This window comes from Neomonachus schauinslandi, chromosome 4 (genome assembly GCF_002201575.2).
Source record: "Neomonachus schauinslandi chromosome 4, ASM220157v2, whole genome shotgun sequence".
NCBI classification, from domain to species: Eukaryota; Metazoa; Chordata; class Mammalia; order Carnivora; family Phocidae; genus Neomonachus; species Neomonachus schauinslandi.
This window is the reverse complement of record NC_058406.1, coordinates 28,189,511-28,207,752: the sequence shown is the minus strand read 5'-3', so window position 1 is coordinate 28,207,752 and position 18,242 is coordinate 28,189,511.

The window sequence follows — 18,242 nt, the reverse complement described above, 5'->3', positions numbered from 1 at the left end:
CTGCGGGGCCGGAGCGCACCTCCTGGCAGGCGTCAGGGAGGCGCGGGCCGAGCCAGGTGCGCGCGGACTCACCGGGGTGCGCACGGCGATGCGAGGACCCGTACAGCCACGCACGTTCAGACCTAGGAGCGCCTGCCAGGTACGCCCCGACTGACCCCCGTACAGTCACGGTCGCGCTGAGTGAATCAGGCACACAGAGGTCGGTCCACGCACCGTTAGAGGTAGGTCCTTAGTTGCAGAGACAGGCACCTTTCAGACTGAGCCAGGAACACTCAACAGGTACACCGTGACTGGAACAGGTACACAGAGGTGAGGTGGGGCCGTGGGGAGGACACTCACCAGGATAGAAAAGTCCAGTCAGGAAGTACGCAGTGACCGAGGCGAAAAACCAGGCAAAGAGGCACGTTTACACCGATCACCACGAGTGTTGGCACAGCATTCTCTTGCTCAGCTCACAGATGCACCCACCCCCGCGTGAGGATGCTTTTAGGTCCCAGGTCAGCCATGGGCTCTCACTGGAGCACAGCACTTGGCACTGTTTACCCGCGGGTTTAGGTGCTAGGCCCATTTTAACCCTAGAGAAACTCAGAAAAGGCTTAATTGCCCCATCTGGAAAGGACTGGAACGGGGACCAGGAGCTTCCATTCCAGGGCACCAGAAGCCACCTTTGCCGCTTTTGAAACCACCAGTGACCTAGGGCAGAGGGGAGACTTTTTGGTGACAGGATGGGGCCTGACATCTGCCCTCAAGTGTGTGTGTGTGTGTGTGTGTTTAAAAGGGGAACCCAAAACCCACAAGCTAGAGGACAAAGCCTCAGCAGTGTCACCAGCTCACTTTGAAGATGGGGAAACTGAGGCTCAGGGAGCCAAAGCCCTCAGAACTGAGAGCTGACTGTGTACCAATACTTCACTTATATTTTCTCTGCCTTATCATAGGCATGCATCCTATAAGGTGGGTATCAGTGTAGTAGCCAAAAAGTCTCATTGCTATACAGGTACAGCTTCATGGATAATAGTAATAACAAAATATCCATGTGTCCACTAGCTAATTTAAAAACTAGACCCATACCAGTACCTTTGAGACCCTCCACATGCCTTCCCTGCAGCCTCCTCCCCCATCCTGAAAGACCACTTGCCTGAATTTTGTTTTAACTGTGCTGCGAATCATTTCCTTGATTTTCTCTTAGTTTTACCACCTTGGTATACATCCCTAAATAATATACCGTTTAGTTTCATTTTGCTTTTTTTGTGTGCAAGTGGAATCATTCCATAATTATGTGACTCCTTTTTTTCACACAGCATTTTTTTTTTAAGATTTTATTTTTAAATAATCTCTACACCCAACATGGGGCTCAAACCCACCACCCTGAGATCAAGAGTCTCACATTCCACCGACTGCGCCAGCCAGGCGCCCCCAACACAGCATTGTTTTTTTTTTTTTTTAAAGATTTTATTTATTTATTTGAGAGAGAGAGAATGAGAGACAGAGAGCACGAGAGGGAAGAGGGCAGAGGGAGAAGCAGACCCCCCGCCGAGCAGGGAGCCCGATGCGGGACTCTATCCCGGGACTCCAGGATCATGACCTGAGCCGAAGGCAGTCGCTTAACCAACTGAGCCACCCAGGCGCCCCACAGCATTGTTTTTTAAAATACATTTCTATTGCCGGTGTACCTATAACTTATTTTACGATTGAATAATATTCCATTTTAGGAATATACCACTAGTTATTTATACATTCTGTTATCGGGTGTTATTTCTGGGATTTGTTATTTATTTACTTATGTAGCTATAACCAGGAGCGCGCTTTGGAAATTCTCATACATATCTTAATGCGCTTGTAGAGTTGAAGCAACAAAAACTTCAGAAAGGTGAAGTCACTTGCCCAGGGGCCCAGAGCTAGTGGAGCTGGGATTCACAGAGCTCTCTCTGAGGTATCCATCTCCAATACCTGCCACAGAAGAGGCCACAGAAGACCCAGGGAGGAGGGAGCGTGCATTTCTAGCCAGGCCTTGAAGCTGTTCCTCTGGACTTGCCTGCCCCTGTCTACCCAAGTCCCTGCTTCGTTGCCTCTCAACTTTAAAGACCCCAAAATGTTCCCTCCTATGCCCACCCGGCATAGCAACCCCAGGGGCGGGCCAAGGAGAGAGGGAGAACAAGGCCCCTTTCCATGGGGGGCCCAGGGCTGGTCTTAGTTAGTCTGGCTGAGCGCTGTGGATGCTGTACCCTTGGTCTTCAGCACAACCCTTTTATAGTGAGGAAAAGCTCAGCAACATTAGGCATTTATTCATATTCATTGTAGGAACTACCTTTCAAAAAAAAAAAAGAATTTATTTGACAGAGAGAGACACAGCGAGGGAGGGAACACAAGCAGGGGGAGTGGGAGAGGGAGAAGCGTGCTTCCCGCTAAGCAGGGAGCCCGATGCGGGGCTCGATGCGGGGCTCGATGCGGGGCTCGATTCGGGGCTCGGTCCCAGGACCCCAGGATCACGACCTGAGCCGAAGGCAGATGCTTAACGACTGAGCCACCCAGGCGCCCCAGGAACTACCTTTAAGGTAGGACAAATATGAAGAAAGAAGCCCAGGTTAATCATTGTATGATGATAAGTCCGCCACAGCGATAATGCCTCGCGTTTACGGACTGCTCACTAGGCTGCCGGCACCGGGCCAGCGCTTTGCATCTGCTTCTTCCTCGGCTGGGAGTGCCCTCCCCTCCTTCCCTCGGACTGCTGCCTGGCCAATTCCATTCATCTTTTTGATGATGTCACCTCCTCTGGGAGGCCCGCCCAGACTCTTCAAATGCGACTTTGCTTCCTCCCCAGTGCTCCCACGGCACACGGCCTGTGTCCCTACGTGCTGGATTGTGATTGCCTGCCTGGGACCTCCTCTGGGAGGTCCAGCTCTGTGCCAGTTGGAGCCCGCAGGACCGGGTGATGAGTCACGCAGCTCTGTCCCCTCCCCAAGTGAGCCGAAGTCTCACTCTCTTCCGGCTCATGAAGGCGGCTCTTTCCTGAGAAGCTGACTCTTCTGCAGAATCCAGGGCTGCTCAGGGGAACCCCTGGTCCACTTACAGCTGGATTTTGCAAACCTTGGCCCTAATTCCCAGGAGCACTCTGGGTGTAATGGTGCCCAGCCCATGCTTATTTGTCTTGGAGGCTGGGCTTGCCAGCTTCCTTCCTGGAGCTTGCCTGCTTTCTTGCCACCTGCCTGCACCTCCTGTGAGGTCTGCAGAGGTCTGCAGAGGTCCAGGACTGGTCACCCCCTTGGTGGGGGATGGGGGACCTGGAGAGAGAAAGGTTCCGGGAATTACCTTGGCCTTTGATGGCTCCACTGGGCCACTCAGACTGGGGAGGACACAGAAGCTAGGTCACCTCTATAGGAAGGGTGGGCAGGCTGCCCCCAAGCCTTAGCAGAGTGGCCACAGAGGTTAAATTCATCAAGGACTTCTAGAAGTGGAGAAAAGATCAGGTCCCTCCCATGTTTTGATATTCCTAGTATATATTTTTTAAGTTATTTAAAAAAATTTTTTTTAATTTAAGTAATCTCTACATGGGGCTTGAACTCACAACCCTGAGATCAAGAGTCAGATGCTCCTCTGACTGAGCCAGCCAGATACCCCATCTCCTAGTATCTTTTAAAAAGACATCACAGTAGAGCTACAAAAAAATTGAGGTAGGTTTTAAACAGTCATTGAACAAAATAACTTTTTTCATCATGTATTCAAATGCAGTGGACTACTGACAAGATAATAATTGGAGGATTGGTTTTAAAAATATATTATTTCCTTGGAGTAATGGCTGATTGTACCGCTGGGGCAAGGAAAAGGTGAGCCCGGAGCATCTGGTGGCACCAGAGTTGGAAAGTGCTCAAAACACAAAAGGATGGGTGTGTCAAAGGGACCCAGGAGCTAAATCACTCCAGTGGCCAAGCGGCAACAATTAGACCAATAAAAGAAATAACAGAGTATTTGGGATGCCTGGGTGGCTCAGTCTTTTGGCCATCTGCCTTCGGCTCAGGTCATGATCCCGGGGTCCTGGGATCGAGCCCCGCATCAGGCTCCCTGCTCAGCGGGAAGCCTGCTTCTCCCTCTCCCTCTGTTGTGGCTCTTTGTCTCTCTCTCTCTGTTAAATAAATAAATAAAATCTTAAAAAAAAAAAAGGAAAGAACAGAGTATTAGATTATAACCCAAAGTATAAAATATATATCCATGAGTCCACACTGGTAGAAATAAATTATTGCATAATAGCTAACCAGGAAAGAAGAAATAAATCTCCTTTACTGAAGAATTCCAAATAATCTTCGTAGATTCTCCCTTCCAGGAAATGGAACTTCATTATCCCCTTCCCTTCCCTTGACCTCGAACTAGACTTCTGACTTGCTTCTAAACAATAGAGCAGGAAGTGGGAAAACAGTAACCTTGCGGTGGACAATCCTGGCTGACACCACCTTGACCAAGTGCTCAAGGTTAATATCACCAGGAGTGAGCGGAGTGGATATTGTGCACTCCCAATATATGTGATTTTCTTCCCCCAAGCCCATGACCCCGGAGAACGCCTCAGATGAATGCCAACTGAAGGACATTTTACAAAACACCTGACTGGGATTCCTCAAAACAGAAAGGGTTCTAAAAAGCATGGAGGGGCGCTTGGCTGGCTCAGTCAGTTAAGCATTCGACTCTTGATTTTGGCTCAGGTCATGATCTCAGGGTCGTGAGATCGAGCCCTGCGTCGGGCTCTGCACTCAATGTGAAGTCTGCTCGGGATGCTCTTCCTCTCCCTTTGCGCCCCCCCCCCAAAATAAAGAAATAAATATTCAAAAAAAATTAAAAGCATGGAAAGACAGAAACAGTCACAGCCCAGAGGACGCTGGGAAATGTGCCAAGTGGATGCAATGTGGTTCCCTGGGTTGGTTCCTGGATCAGAGCGAGCGTTGATGGAAAAGCTGGTTAAATCCACAGAAGATCTGCACTTTAGTAAAAGAGATGTACCAACGTTGTGTTGTTTGAGCTTTCACAAATGTGCCACTGTGATGTGAGATGACAGATGACAACAATATGGAAACAAACGGGGTGAGGGGTATGTGGGAACTCTGTACAATCTTTGCAACTCTTCTGTAAATCTAACATTAATTCTAAAAGTAAAAAGTTGATGTAAAAAAAAATCAGGCATACATTTGCAACGACGTGGATGGAACTGGAGGGTATTATGTTGAGTGAAATAGGTCAAACAGAGAAAGACATGTATCATATGATCTCACTGATATGAGGAATTCTTAATTGCAGGAAACAAACTGAGGGTTGCTGGAGTGGGGGGTGGGGTGGGAGGGATGGGGTGACTGGGTGATAGACACTGGGGAGGGTATGTGCTCTGGTAAGCGCTGTGAATTGTGCAAGACTGTTGAATCTCAGATCTGTACCTCTGAAACAAATAATGCAATATATGTTAAGAAAAAAAAAAGAAGAAGAAGGTAGCGGGAGGGGAAGAATGAAGCGGGGGAAATCGGAGGGGTAGACGAACCATGAGAGACGATGGACTCTGAAAAACAAACAGGGTTCTAGAGGGGAGGGGGGTGGGAGGATGGGTTAGCCTGGTGGTGGGTATTGAGGAGGGCACGTTCTGCATGGAGCACTGGGTGTTATGCACAAACAATGAATCATGGAACACTTCATCTAAAACTAATGATGTAATGTAGGGGATTAACATAAGAATAAAAAAAAATTAAAAAAAAATCAGGCATATATATATATATAGAACTTCATGGGCCTTAGAGGTGGTATGTTTTGGCAAGGGGGCTGATGTCTTTGTTCGTTTCCATGGGTGTGTATGTACGCTGTGACCGAGTGTATTTCCATTTGGAGATCGTGTCCCAAGTCTACACTTGGGGCCTTTTGGTCTATGGGGCCCTGGCCGGATGGTCCTCCTGCCTCCCTTCCTCCCTAGATCACCCCCCGCCCCACTCAGCTACCTCTGCTCCCTCTCTTCTGAACCTTGAATTCTGCTCACATTCTGCACGGTTAGAGCTGGAAAGCCCCAGAGAGACTCTACTAGCCTAGAATCTTTGATTTATAGATGGGGAGACGGACAGGGAAAGGGACTTGCCCCTGGCCACACAGCAAGTTAATTTGGACACAGCTGAGAATGGGACTGGCCCGGCTTTCTCCATCCCTGGCCTCTCGGGCCCCATTTGCTTCAGACCTGAGGTTCAGACCCACGCAAGTGCTCGGAAGTCCTGGTGACTCACTTAGGGACTAGATCAGGGCAATGCCTAACCCGAAGGAATGGTCGCATCTCAAGTGTCTGTTAAAGGGGGTGGATGCAGCAGCAGTTTGCCCTTTGGCCCCACTGTGCACTCCCTTACCCGGTGAACCCCACCTGGTTTTGGAGATCCGGGAAGACCTGGAGGCTGAAGGGAGGCAGAAGGGTGAGTCCACCCACTCTTGCCCCAGAGCTACTGCACTCGAGGAGCCAGAGAGAAATCTGTAAAGCCTTAAGGGTATGCACAGGGGTCGGGTCCCCAGTTTTGGGTTGAACACTCCCTAATCTACACTGGGGAACACAACTTTGGTGATATCCTTGGAGCTGCCAGAGAGGCCTCTGGGCTTCCCTAGGGCTTGGAGAGTAAGGGCTGGGCCAAGGTGGCCTTGCTGCAGAGTATGCTGGGCTGGACACTCGTGCCTTCTGCCCTGGACCCCCACGGCCCCCTACACTATGTTCCCACACTTAACTGTGATGGTCTGGGACCCCACTGTCTCCCCACCTGACTGTGGCTCCCCAGGACGGGATTTGGCACGCACAGATTTAGGTAAATGCATGGTGAGTCAATGTGTGAGTGAGCCCGAGTAGTTCCAGGTATGTTTTGCTCTGGGCATCTCTGTTGTACCCTCTTTGCCAAGTGCAGCTCATACATGTCCCCTTGTGTCTGAAAAGGGCAGTCATAGGCCTTGGCGGTCACAGGCCTCTCCAGCTGAGCCACCTGTGAAGGTTCAGATGGAAGTGGAGAGCTGGAAGCTGGACGTGGATGAACTTACATCTAGGCCAGGTCTAACCACAGAGTCAGGAGCTTGCTGCTGGCCATGCTGACGTCAGCTCACGTGGTTAGCATGCCCGCCCCCACACAGGGTTGTCATCTCCACCAGCTCACAAGATCCCAGAGGTCACTAGTGCAGCTCACATGCGGGTCAGAAGTGGTGATGGGCTCTTTGAGGCATCACTGGCCGATAAACATGCGGCAGGAAGCTTGCTGGTGGTCTCCATAGCGCCCTTGCACGATTCCCCCTCCTAACAGTACTGGGAATTTCCCAGCCGTGTGATCTGGCCAGAAATGACCCCATTCCAAGGCAGGGCCTAACTGGCTTAAGCAAGTCAGCATATCTCATCCTGCAGGCTCTAGTAATTGGTCAGGAAAAGGTACATGACCCAAATCAGGCCAATCAGGGTTAACGAATCTCAATTCTGGGTCTTTTCTTTGAGCTAACTGGGAAGCAAGCTCTCTGATCTTTGCCAATCACAAATGAGTAAAGCAAGCAGTGCCAGGAGCTCCTGGAAGCCACCTTGTGACACATCATAGGAGGCAGAGCCAAGAGACTGAAAGAACATAGGTCCTTGGGGCTCCTGGGTGGCTCAGTCGTTAAGTGTCTGCCTTCGGCTCAGGTCATGATTCCTGGGTCCTGGGATCGAGCCCCGCATGGGGCTCCCTGTTCTGCAGGAAGCCTTCTTCTCCCTCTCCCACTCCCCCTGCTTGTGTTCCCTCTCTCACTGTCTCTCTCTCTGTCAAGTAAATAAATAAAATCTTAAAAAAAAAAAAAAAGAACATAAGGCCTTGGTAACAGCTGCCAGATCAAGCCTTGCCTGAAGCTATTCCTAGCTCTAAGCCTTTTGGCTATGTAAGCACATAACTTCGGTCACTCACAGTCAAAATATCCTTTATATTGGTAACAACAATTACTTAATAATTATTAAGTATGTAATGATTACCTAAATACAGCTTAGCGGATAAAATCTTACAAAATATGTGGGGATGTTTGGAAATAATAAAACAAACTCTTACTGGTGAAAAGGCCAGCAAACTGCTGATCTAATTCAAGATCTGCTGTTTGGCACATGGTAAGGCCTGGGGAAGTCACAAGATTTGTTTGAGGTTTTATAGCTGCTCAGTAGGCCCTCTGGCTCTCAGTCCACTGATTCTTGATGTTTTATGATAATTGGAATGCTTGAATTTGTATGCATTCCCTGTGAAATCATCCCTACTTGGTTTTCTCCCTTCTTGTCTATCTGTTTTTTCCATGAGGCAGAGAAAGAATGGCAGTAATCCTCTTCATTTTGTGAATAGGGAGGCAGAGGCCCAGAGAGGCTTAGAGATTTGCTAAGGTCACACAGAAAGGCGGTGGTAGAGCTGGTCCTGGAGGCCAAATGTCCTGAATGTCACTTAAAGTTCAGCCCCTTCCACCTCGCCCCTTGTGCTGACCACCTCTGCCTCCATGAGGGTAAGACTAAAGATTAGGGGCATGGTGGGGTCCCTTCTTCTGGCCTTTCTTAGCTGCCAAGTGAGTACAGAGGTCTTTGAGTTGTACAGGATAAGGAAGTGATTGTAGGCCCTGGCAGATAGTCTCCCCGCCCCAGCCTTAGGAAAACCAAAGTTATGAGGCTCAGAGAAAACTTAGGCCAGAGCCTCCAAAAGGGACATCAACCTAGAGAGATAGGAAGCTGTGTTTGTGAGAGTCTGGCCTCACAATCCATGTGGCCCCAGCTCTGACATCTCCCCTCCCCTCCCCTCCCCTCCCCAAAAGCCTTCCATGGTTCCCCAACATTTTCAGTAGTCATGGGATAGATAGGCACAGCTGCCTGGGTGGTGCACTGCTCAATTTGGATTATGATCTGAATGGCACCCCCTGGAGTTGTGTACTTCACAGCTTGCACAACCATACACGGTGAGCCTAGATTTCATTTCTCAACATGTTTGAACACTCAAACTGGTTTCACAGCCATAAATGACCTTGCAAACACTTTTTGAATTAAAAAAAAATAATTTCATCTTTTTTTGCAAGATAAAGAAGATATTTGGAGAAAATTTATTTTATTTTACATCAGTCTGATCCCAAAGATTGTACTAAGAAATTTCTATCCATTAAGATTCCTTATTTTTTACAGGTGATTTTTTTTTTTAAAGATTTTATTTATTTATTTGACAGAGACAGACACAGCGAGAAAGGGAACACAAACAGGGGGAGTGGGAGAGGGAGAAGCAGGCTCCCCGCTGAGCAGGGAGCCCGATGCGGGCCTCCATCCCAGGAGCCTGGGATCATGACCTGAGCTGAAGGCAGACGCTTAACGACTGAGCCACCCAGGTGCCCCTACAGGTGATTTTTGACCCTTTCCTACTTAGTAAGTAATGCCCACTGTTTAACAGAATTTAAATTAATTTTATGAGAGAAAGTAAGATTTATAGACGAATGAATTAAACATATTTTGTCAGGCTTGGTTTGAGGACTGAATGTATGCTGAAATTGTCATTATAGATTGAAATTTACATGCTGTGAATTTAAAAAAATAGACTTTGCTTTCACTACATGGGAGTTTGGAATTCTTGCATTCTGTGCTTCATTTCTGTGATTTATTTAGTTATTTTAAAAAACAAATTTTGTGCTTTGATTCTAAAAGAAGAGATAAGAGAGGAGATACGATCTCCTCAAATAACCCATTTCAGGGACGAATAGCTGTTATTTCCAAAAGATGAAAAGCTAAAATGACTATATTTTCTTTTTAGTGTGGGTTTTTGAAGTACTAGAGCCATTTTGACGTTCCACATAAGATTTTTTTTTCTGAACAGGTGATACAATGTAAAAGGTTCAAAAAGTACACGTGTGTTTATAGTAGAACCAAAGCCTCTTCTCCTTGGTCCTTAAAGTGGTTCTGTTCTCCAAGAACAACTGAAGTTAGCAGTTTCTTATATATCTTTCTAGACAGAATCTGTGCATCTACAAGGGACTATTTGCATATATACTATCTAATCTGCTGAGTTTCTCGTTATTTCTATTCAAAGAAGGCCCTCACTACAACGAACTGCACCTTGCTTTGCTTACTTCATAATAAACCTTTGTGATAATTCCTATCACTGCATGTTATGCTGCCTCATCACTGAAAAATATTAAATATTACATTGTAAGGGTGTATCATAATTTGTTTAGGCTGTTTTTGGCTGGTAGACATTTGGGCGTTTCTAGTCTTTAGCTATTGCAAACAATACTGCAATGTAGACCCTGGTCTACTCAGCACTTGGCAACTGTGCAAATACATAGCAGGATAAATTCGTCTTGTCGGGTCAAAGGGTATCTTAGTTTGCCAGGGCTGCCATAACCAAGTCCTACACACTGGGTGGTTAAACAACAGAAACCTATTATTTCACACTTCTGGAGGCTGGGAAGTCCAAGATCAAGGTGCGGGCAGGGTTGGTTCATTCCAGGAGATGTGAAGGTAAATCTGCCTTCTGGCAGCTTGCTGGCGATTTTTTGCATTTCTTGGCTTGTAGGTGCATCACCCTATCTCCACCTTGATGTTCGCATGGCATTCTCCCTGTGTGTGTCTGTGTCCAAATTTCCTCTTTTAATAAGGACATTAGTCCTATTGGATTAGGGGCCCACCCCACTCCAATATAACCCCATTTTAACTGATAACATCTGGAATGACCCTCTTTCTAAATAAAGTTATATTCTGAGATACTGGGGGTTAGGACTTCAACATACGAATTTTGGCGGGGGGGTGGGCGGCACAGTTCAACCCATAACAAAAGGTATATGAGCGTTTACCTCTAGAACATTTATTGCTAAATTGCTCTTCATAGAAACTGTACCTTACCTTCCTACCAGCAGTGATGAAAATGACCTAGATCACATTTCTTTGGCAACACAGTGGGTCATCAGACATTTTGATTTCTGCCAGTCTAGTAGATGAAAAATGTCATCTCATTGTAGCCCCACTTATAGTTTTAGTATAAGTGAGGATAAAGGCTCTTGTTTCTTACATTCAAGACCAATTTGCATTTTTAAAAAAGATTTATTTATTTCAGAGAGAGAGAGAGAGAGCGTGCACACACTTGAGTGGGGGGGTGGGCAGAGGGAGAGGGAGCGAGAGAATCTCAAGCAGACTCCATGCTGAGTGCAGAGCCTGACTCGATCCCACAACCCTGAGATCATGACCTGAGCCGAAATCAAGAATGACATGAGCCGAAATCAAGAATCGGATGCTTAACCAACTGTGCCACCCAGGTGCCCCCAATTTGCATTTTTTTTGGTGCCCAGTTGTTTACATCCTTTGCCTGTTTTTCTACTGGATTAGTGGTCTTTTATCCCTTACTGACTTGTTGGAGCTCTCTAAAGATAAGGGAAATTAACTCTTTGTATTTCACATATTTTCTTTTCCTATGAATTGATTGTTATTTGACTTTGTATATGAGTTTCTTTTTTCTTTACCCAGGGGAAAGAACTTTCAATTTAATGTACACGGACAGATTATTTTCTTTTATGGTTTGGGGGATTTCTGTGATACTTAGGAAGCTTTCTCCACTCTAAGATTATGACACAAATTCTCCCATTTTTTTTCCTGACACGTTTATGGTTCCATTTTTTTTAAAGATTTTACTTATTTATTTGAGAGAGAGAGAGAGAGAGCATGAGTAGGGGGAGGAGCAGAGGGAGAGAGACAAGCAGACTCCCTGCTGAGCAGGGAGCCTGACTTGGGGCTCCATCCCAGGATCCAGAGATCATGACCTGAGCCGAAGTCAGGTGCTTAACTGACTGAGCCACCCAGGCACCCCTATTGTTTCATTTTTTTATGTATATAGTTCTAAAAAATCTATTGGAACATAATTTTGGCATAGGTGTAAGGTAAGGACCCAATCCAGCCCTTCTGGTGGACACTTGGTGGTCCCAACAGCATTTATCAAATAATGTGTGAAAGCCATGATCAGATTTAAGCAGTGTGTCGATATGTGGAATTTGCAGAAATATTTTTCTTTTTTTTTTTTTTAAAGATTTTATTTATTTATTTGACAGAAAGATACACAGAGAGAGAGGGAACACAAGCAGGGGGAGTGGGAGAGGGAGAAGCAGGCTTCCCGCTGAGCAGGGAGCCCGATGCGGGGCTCGATCCCAGGACCCTGAGATCATGACCTGAGCCGAAGGCAGACGCTTAACAACTGAGCCACCCAGGCGCCCCTGCAGAAATATTTTCACTAAAAAGTTGTCCTGACCGGGACACCTGGCTGGCTCAGTAGAGTGTGCGACTCTTGATCTTGGCGTTGTGGGTTCGAGCCCTATCTTGGGTGTAGAGATTACTTAAAGATAAAATCTTAAAAAAAAGTCCTGATTGTATTTCAGCGTCCTTTTTTTTCTTTAAAAAAAAAAAAAAGAATGTTTGGGGGCGCCTGGGTGGTTCAATCGGTTAGGCAGCCGGCTCTTGATTTCAGCTCAGGTCATGATCTCAGGGTCGTGAGATTGAGCCAAGCTCTGTGTTGAGCTCCACACTCAGTGGGGTGTCTGCTCGAGCATTCTCTCTCTCCCTCTGCCCCTCCTCCTGCTCTCTCTCTGAAATAAATACACTTTAAAAAAAAAAAAGAATTTTTGTCTTTAACCAATGATCCATTATGGGCATAGACTATGAATTTGTAATTGTAATAAAAATAATTCAAAAACAGTTTCATAGGCAAAACTGGCAGTATTCAGCCACACTAAAAGGACTGAGTAACTGTGAATGCCCACTTGGTAAGCACTCAAAAGTTTCTCAAACAGTTCCCTTTTAAAAATTAATAAATATTTATTAATTGATTACAATATAGAAATAGCAGAAGTTAGTAGTGCTGAATCGCCTGAGAGAACCCCTCAGAACCCTTGGGGTTCACTGGAGGGAGCTAAGAGTTTGGATCCTGACCTCACCACCTCTTCGCCCTGTCTCCTCCATGAACTTGCTTGACCTCTCTGTGTCACATTTTCCTCCATCTAGAAAATGGGGACAGGAATAGGGGTGGGTTTTGTGGGGCCTGAAGGTTCTGCAATTTGGGGGAGCCCTCTTAAAACTTACAAATGGAAAGCTAAGCACCTCCCCCGCAGGATCTGGGAAGGGCCTTTGGCCAGTAGATTGAACTTTATTGCCTTCATCCCAGACCAATCTCTGAAAATAGTGGCTTCTTCACAGGGCCTGTGGGAGTTCCGAGTGAGGTGACATGTCTACATCATCTGCACCCCGGGAGGGGGCGAGCCGGGTCTGACTCCCAGACTGCACACTCAGGCGTGTAAGAAGCACGGCTTCCTTTATGCACCAAAACTGACCTGAAGTTCTGACGCCAAGCCTGCGGCTCCTCAGAGCTGGCCAATGCCTTCGTTTCGGTCGTCCTTGAAGTTTTTAATCTGCCTTGCTCTGAGGAAGAATCAGGCATGGGGTGAGGGAAAGGGTCCATTTTCCTGTGATCGTTATTTGTCTCTGATCATCTGTTCATACACATGCGCACGCATGCACACGCACACACAGAGCATGGTGGAGGCATCTGGTGTTCTTTCCGAAGTCCCTGTAAATCTGCTCTCCACAGCTTCGGATCCAAGCATGGGACTTGGGGTCTTTGAGGGGTGCCCAAGGAACACTGTTGCAGCTTGCAAGAAGATGTCTCCTAGTGGGCCCAATTCTAGGCCATACTGAAGATACTGGCCAGTGGCTAAAACTGTGTGGCTAGAAGCAAGGATTGGGTGCCAGACAGAACTGGGTTCGAATCCAGCAAGTCCCTGTTTTCCTCATCTGCAGAATGAGGAGGAGGAGAATTCCTCCGTCAGAGAATTGGTGTGAGGAATTAAATGTCACGACGTTAACATAAGTGTCTGACTCACAGTGCACGAGCTCTGATAACAGAGCTCATACTTCACTCTTCTCCATTATTGATGGGGAAACTGAGGTCCCAGAGACACTGGCTGGCTGGGTCAAGATCACCATGCAACACCTCTATCAGTAGCTGGAGTAAAGGAACCAAAGGCATGCTTATTCATTTTGCAGAAGACCTAAGACTAGGCGCAGTGGCTGGTATTTTAAATGATCAAACCAGGGTTCAAAAGCATCTAAAGCAGACGACATGATTGACCAACTCCCCTGAAATAAAATGGAATAGGGATGGATGTAAAGTGAAAAGATTTTTCATGAAAAAGTTTTGGCTAAAGGTTCAATATAATCCCACGTTAAATGGCTGCCCAAACTAATGTGATCTTAGGCTGCATCTGTAGAGATATAGAGTTGATAAGGGAGGTGATGGCTGGAGGGTTGGGTTCAATTCTGGTTGCCCTGCTTTTTTTTTTTTTTTAAGATTTTATTTGTTTATTTGAGAGAGTGAAATAGAGAGAGCATGAGAAGGGGGAGGGTCAGAGGGAGAAGCAGACTCCCCACTGAGCAGGGAGCCCGATGCAGGACTCGATCCCAGGACTCCAGGATCATGACCTGAGCCGAAGGCAGTCGCCTAACCAACTGAGCCACCCAGGCGCCCTGGTTGCCCCGCTTTTGAGGGGGCAGGGAGAGGCTAGATTCCAGTCTGTGGAGGGCAAAGGACGGTGAAGAACTGGGGATACTGACCTTGGAGAGGAGAAGACCCAGGGGCGGAGGCTGGAGTGAAGTATCACCCCGCCTGGCTCCAGAGCAGAACTGGGAACCCACTCTGTGTCTGTCAGGAGCAGGTGGAAGTCAGGTGAGGAAAGGATCCTGCTTTGAGCCCTCAGATAGTCTCAACGAAAACACTGGGCCCTAGTGATAAAAAAGCCTACTTGGCTCTATAACCACATCTTATAGTCAACAAATATGTAATCCATATTTCTCCTATTCTAAGGTATACTTAAAAGTGAATATTACTGAAACTGGGACTGTCTTACAATTGATATGTATATTTAATGCATCCTTCTTTTCTGAAAAGTTGTTACTTAAGCATTTTTGAATGAGCAAAGTATACAATTGGGAAAGTTTTTTTTGACAATCTGTATTTCACGTGACCCTTGTCCCATTGGAATGCATGTCTTGAATTAAAAGAAATCTACCTAAATAAATAACACATTTAAAAAAAAAATCCAACATTCTCTTCTTAGTAAAGCCATAGTCAATCTATTGAATCCATCAGCGGGTGACATTCACCTAGTTGCCGGCGTCCTGGCATCTGAAGTGGGATGGAGACAGGCTATTAAATCGGTTTTAAAACATTCAGAGCAGCAGGTTCTTGGCTGGGAGGAAAAAAAAAAAAATCCACTTCTCAAGAGATGTTATTCCTTCAAAGGAGAACCTACTTCTTCGTAAAGGGAATTTGGAGAGAGCTTTTTGTTCTGCCGGGACAACATCTGGATTTAAATATGTCCATCCTCAAAAGGAGATTTCTCATAATGGACCGAACTCCAACCACTCAGAGCACAAGGAGTGGCGAGCCTTCAAAAGGAGACCCCTGCGGTGCTGTCTGAGGGCCCTTGTGTCCCTGGCGCACTGGCGGTCTGAGCAGGGCTGGGCAGAAGGGCCGCAGACTCCGCTGCTGGAACTGAAGGATTCTCCCCTCCTCCCTCCCCGTGGACCCGGGGCCTGAATTCATTTCAGAACACATATGGTTTCAAGAGGCTCTTTTTTATGCTACAGCCGCCGAGGAGAGCTTAGCATGAAAGACCATTTAGAGCCTGGAAGAAGGATGCTAGGCCAAGGCCACGGGTTTGTCAAGGGTGCTGCGTGGAGCCTGGCCACCTGCGGACCGTGCCGGCGGGCACCGAGCCAGGTCCGGATCCCCTGGCGGGCCGGGCCCTTCCCGCGCGACCTTGGGGAAGTTGTGTAACCTCTAGGCCCCGCGACGCCCTTTCCTGGAGCCCGGAGCTGGAACGAAGCCCCTCGAAGGCCTGACATCAGAGATGACGCGTCCTCGCAGGCGATGACTAGGCAGAACGCGATGCCACTCCCTTTCTCGCGTCCCGGAGGGCGCGGGGGTGTGTCGCCCCCCCCCCCCCCGGTGTCCTGGCCCCCCCAGCAGCTGTCCCGCTGCCCCGCCCCCAGCTCTCCCAGGGCCCGCCTGACCCTCACTGGCTGTCAGCGACACGGCCCAGTCCTCCGCGGGCACGGGCCATGGGCTGGCCTGAGGCGCCCCCTCCTGGTGACCGCACGGTGGCTGGGCACCCGGGACGCCGTGCCTCCTCTCTGAACTAGAGGAAGTCCCTTCTGGTGTCCAAACTGGATCTCCCCTGTGGCCCTTAGAAACCTGATGGGGCAGCGGAGGGTATCTTCTCTCCCCTCTGCCTTAGAAAATCAGGTCACATGGAGTCCAAGTAGTTATTTTTCTGGGCTGGCTGGACTACCTAGAGGCCCAAATGGAAGGGACTTCAGGGGGTGAGCCCTTTGCAGGATTTCTGTGCTAAAAGGGCCATCTGGGGAGTCAGGGTGCCCTGCATGAGTGGGGTTCTCACCTGGGTGTGGGAAGAGCAGAGTGGCCCCCAAGGGAAGGATGTAGGTTAGGGCTTTTGAGGGAAAAATAAGGATGGTTAGGGAGCCTCTGCCTGAAGGAGGGTTTTGGTACAGCCCCCAACTCACTGACCGAATGGGTTTCTTCCCCCTACAGCCTGGTGGGACAGATTATCAGTGCTTCTGCAGTGGTATTGGCAAAGGACCTTCAATGAGCCACTTGTCTTTAGAACAGAGGACGCAGGAAGGCTTCGAGCTGAACACGAGGCAGGACTTCTCAATTATGAGGGATGTCAGACCTCAGAGAGGAAGGCCGAACTGGGACCTTCCCATCCAGGAGAGCCCCAAGGCAAGTGGGGTCTGGACAAAGATGGGGAGGTGGCCCTGAAGCTCCGTGTCTATCCCGAGGGGCCCGTCACTAGGGTGTAGTCCTTGGGGTCCCAGGATTGAAAGGCCTTTTGTGAGGCGCTTGGCAGCTGTGGCCTTTGGGATGGGATGAACTGGCCAGGTGAGGATGGGCAGGGTAAGAAGCCAGGTCCAGAGTCATTGCCGCCCTCATCCTGCAAACTCATCTTCCAATGCCACCCCTCAGCTCACCTCCTCTCTGGACAGCTCTTGATCCCCCATGAGAGGTCACACCGTCCTGCTCCATGCTCCCACCCCTCCCCTTCTGGAATGGTAGCTCCATGTCTGCCCTCTGTGCTGGGATGTAAGCCCTAGCCTGGCTCTCTCCCCAGTACCAGGCACAGTGCCTGGCACATCATTGGTGCTCAGGGAATGGGTGGGGACTTCAGTTGATTTGGGAAGGTGTCCCAGGTCTTCCCTGGCTTTAGAAAGGGTTTGGGTGGGCAGAGAAGGAGGCAAGCCCCAAGGCTGGACTGATGAGGGACCTGGGCAGTCCCTCCTCCTTCTGCCTCCCTGATCCCTCAGGCTCCGACCTTCTGTGGAGGGGGGGGGCGGGGGCTGCCCTTCCCTCCATTCAGACAGCCCCTCACTCTGGGCTGGCCCACGTATGGACCCCTCCTCATCCAACTCACCTCTGATTTCCCACCCTGGGCCCATCAACCCAGCATGGCTACCCTACTTAACCCCACCCAGTTCTGATACCTGCTCCAGGCTGCCCTGTATGTGGGTGTCCCCTCAGCCCATTCGTACTCCAACCCCCCCAGGCCAGGCTGCCGCTTTGTGACAGATGCTCTCCTCACCCTGTTGGGACTCTGACACCTGTGCTGGGCTGCTGCCCACATGGACCCCTTCTCGCCCGGCTCTGGCATTCTGCTCTGGTCCTTTCTGCACCCCCTTCCCAAGCTGGTGTCTCCCTTGCTCTGCTGCACCTAAGGGTTTAGGACAGATGGGTCAGGAAGGAAGGGAGGAATCGAGGGAGGGGGGAGGGAAGAGGAACAGAGCAGTGTTTTTGAAAAGAATATTCTAACAGTGGAAACTTTTGTGCAAGCAATATCTTGGATTATATAAAATAGAGATGCTCTGGTTGAAGACAGAGAGGGAGGAGGGAGGGGGGAGAGGGGGAGAAAGAGGGAGCTTGCAAGTACGCCTGGAACCCCACCCACTTGGTTCCACTCAGAACTGTCACTAAGTCCTAGGGTTCCTTGGTGTACACTTGGGGAACCCTGGAAAAGAAATCTGCCCAGAAGAAATGGATGCCGCTCCGCAGCCACTTAGGTGGAATCCTCTTGAAGCTTTTCAGAGAAGCAGCGCTTGAGGCTGCTGGCTCATTGTCCACCCTGGGGTAGCTCTCGCAGGGTGGAGCAGAGGGGAGGCGGGGGGGGGGGGGGGGGGGGGGGGGGGC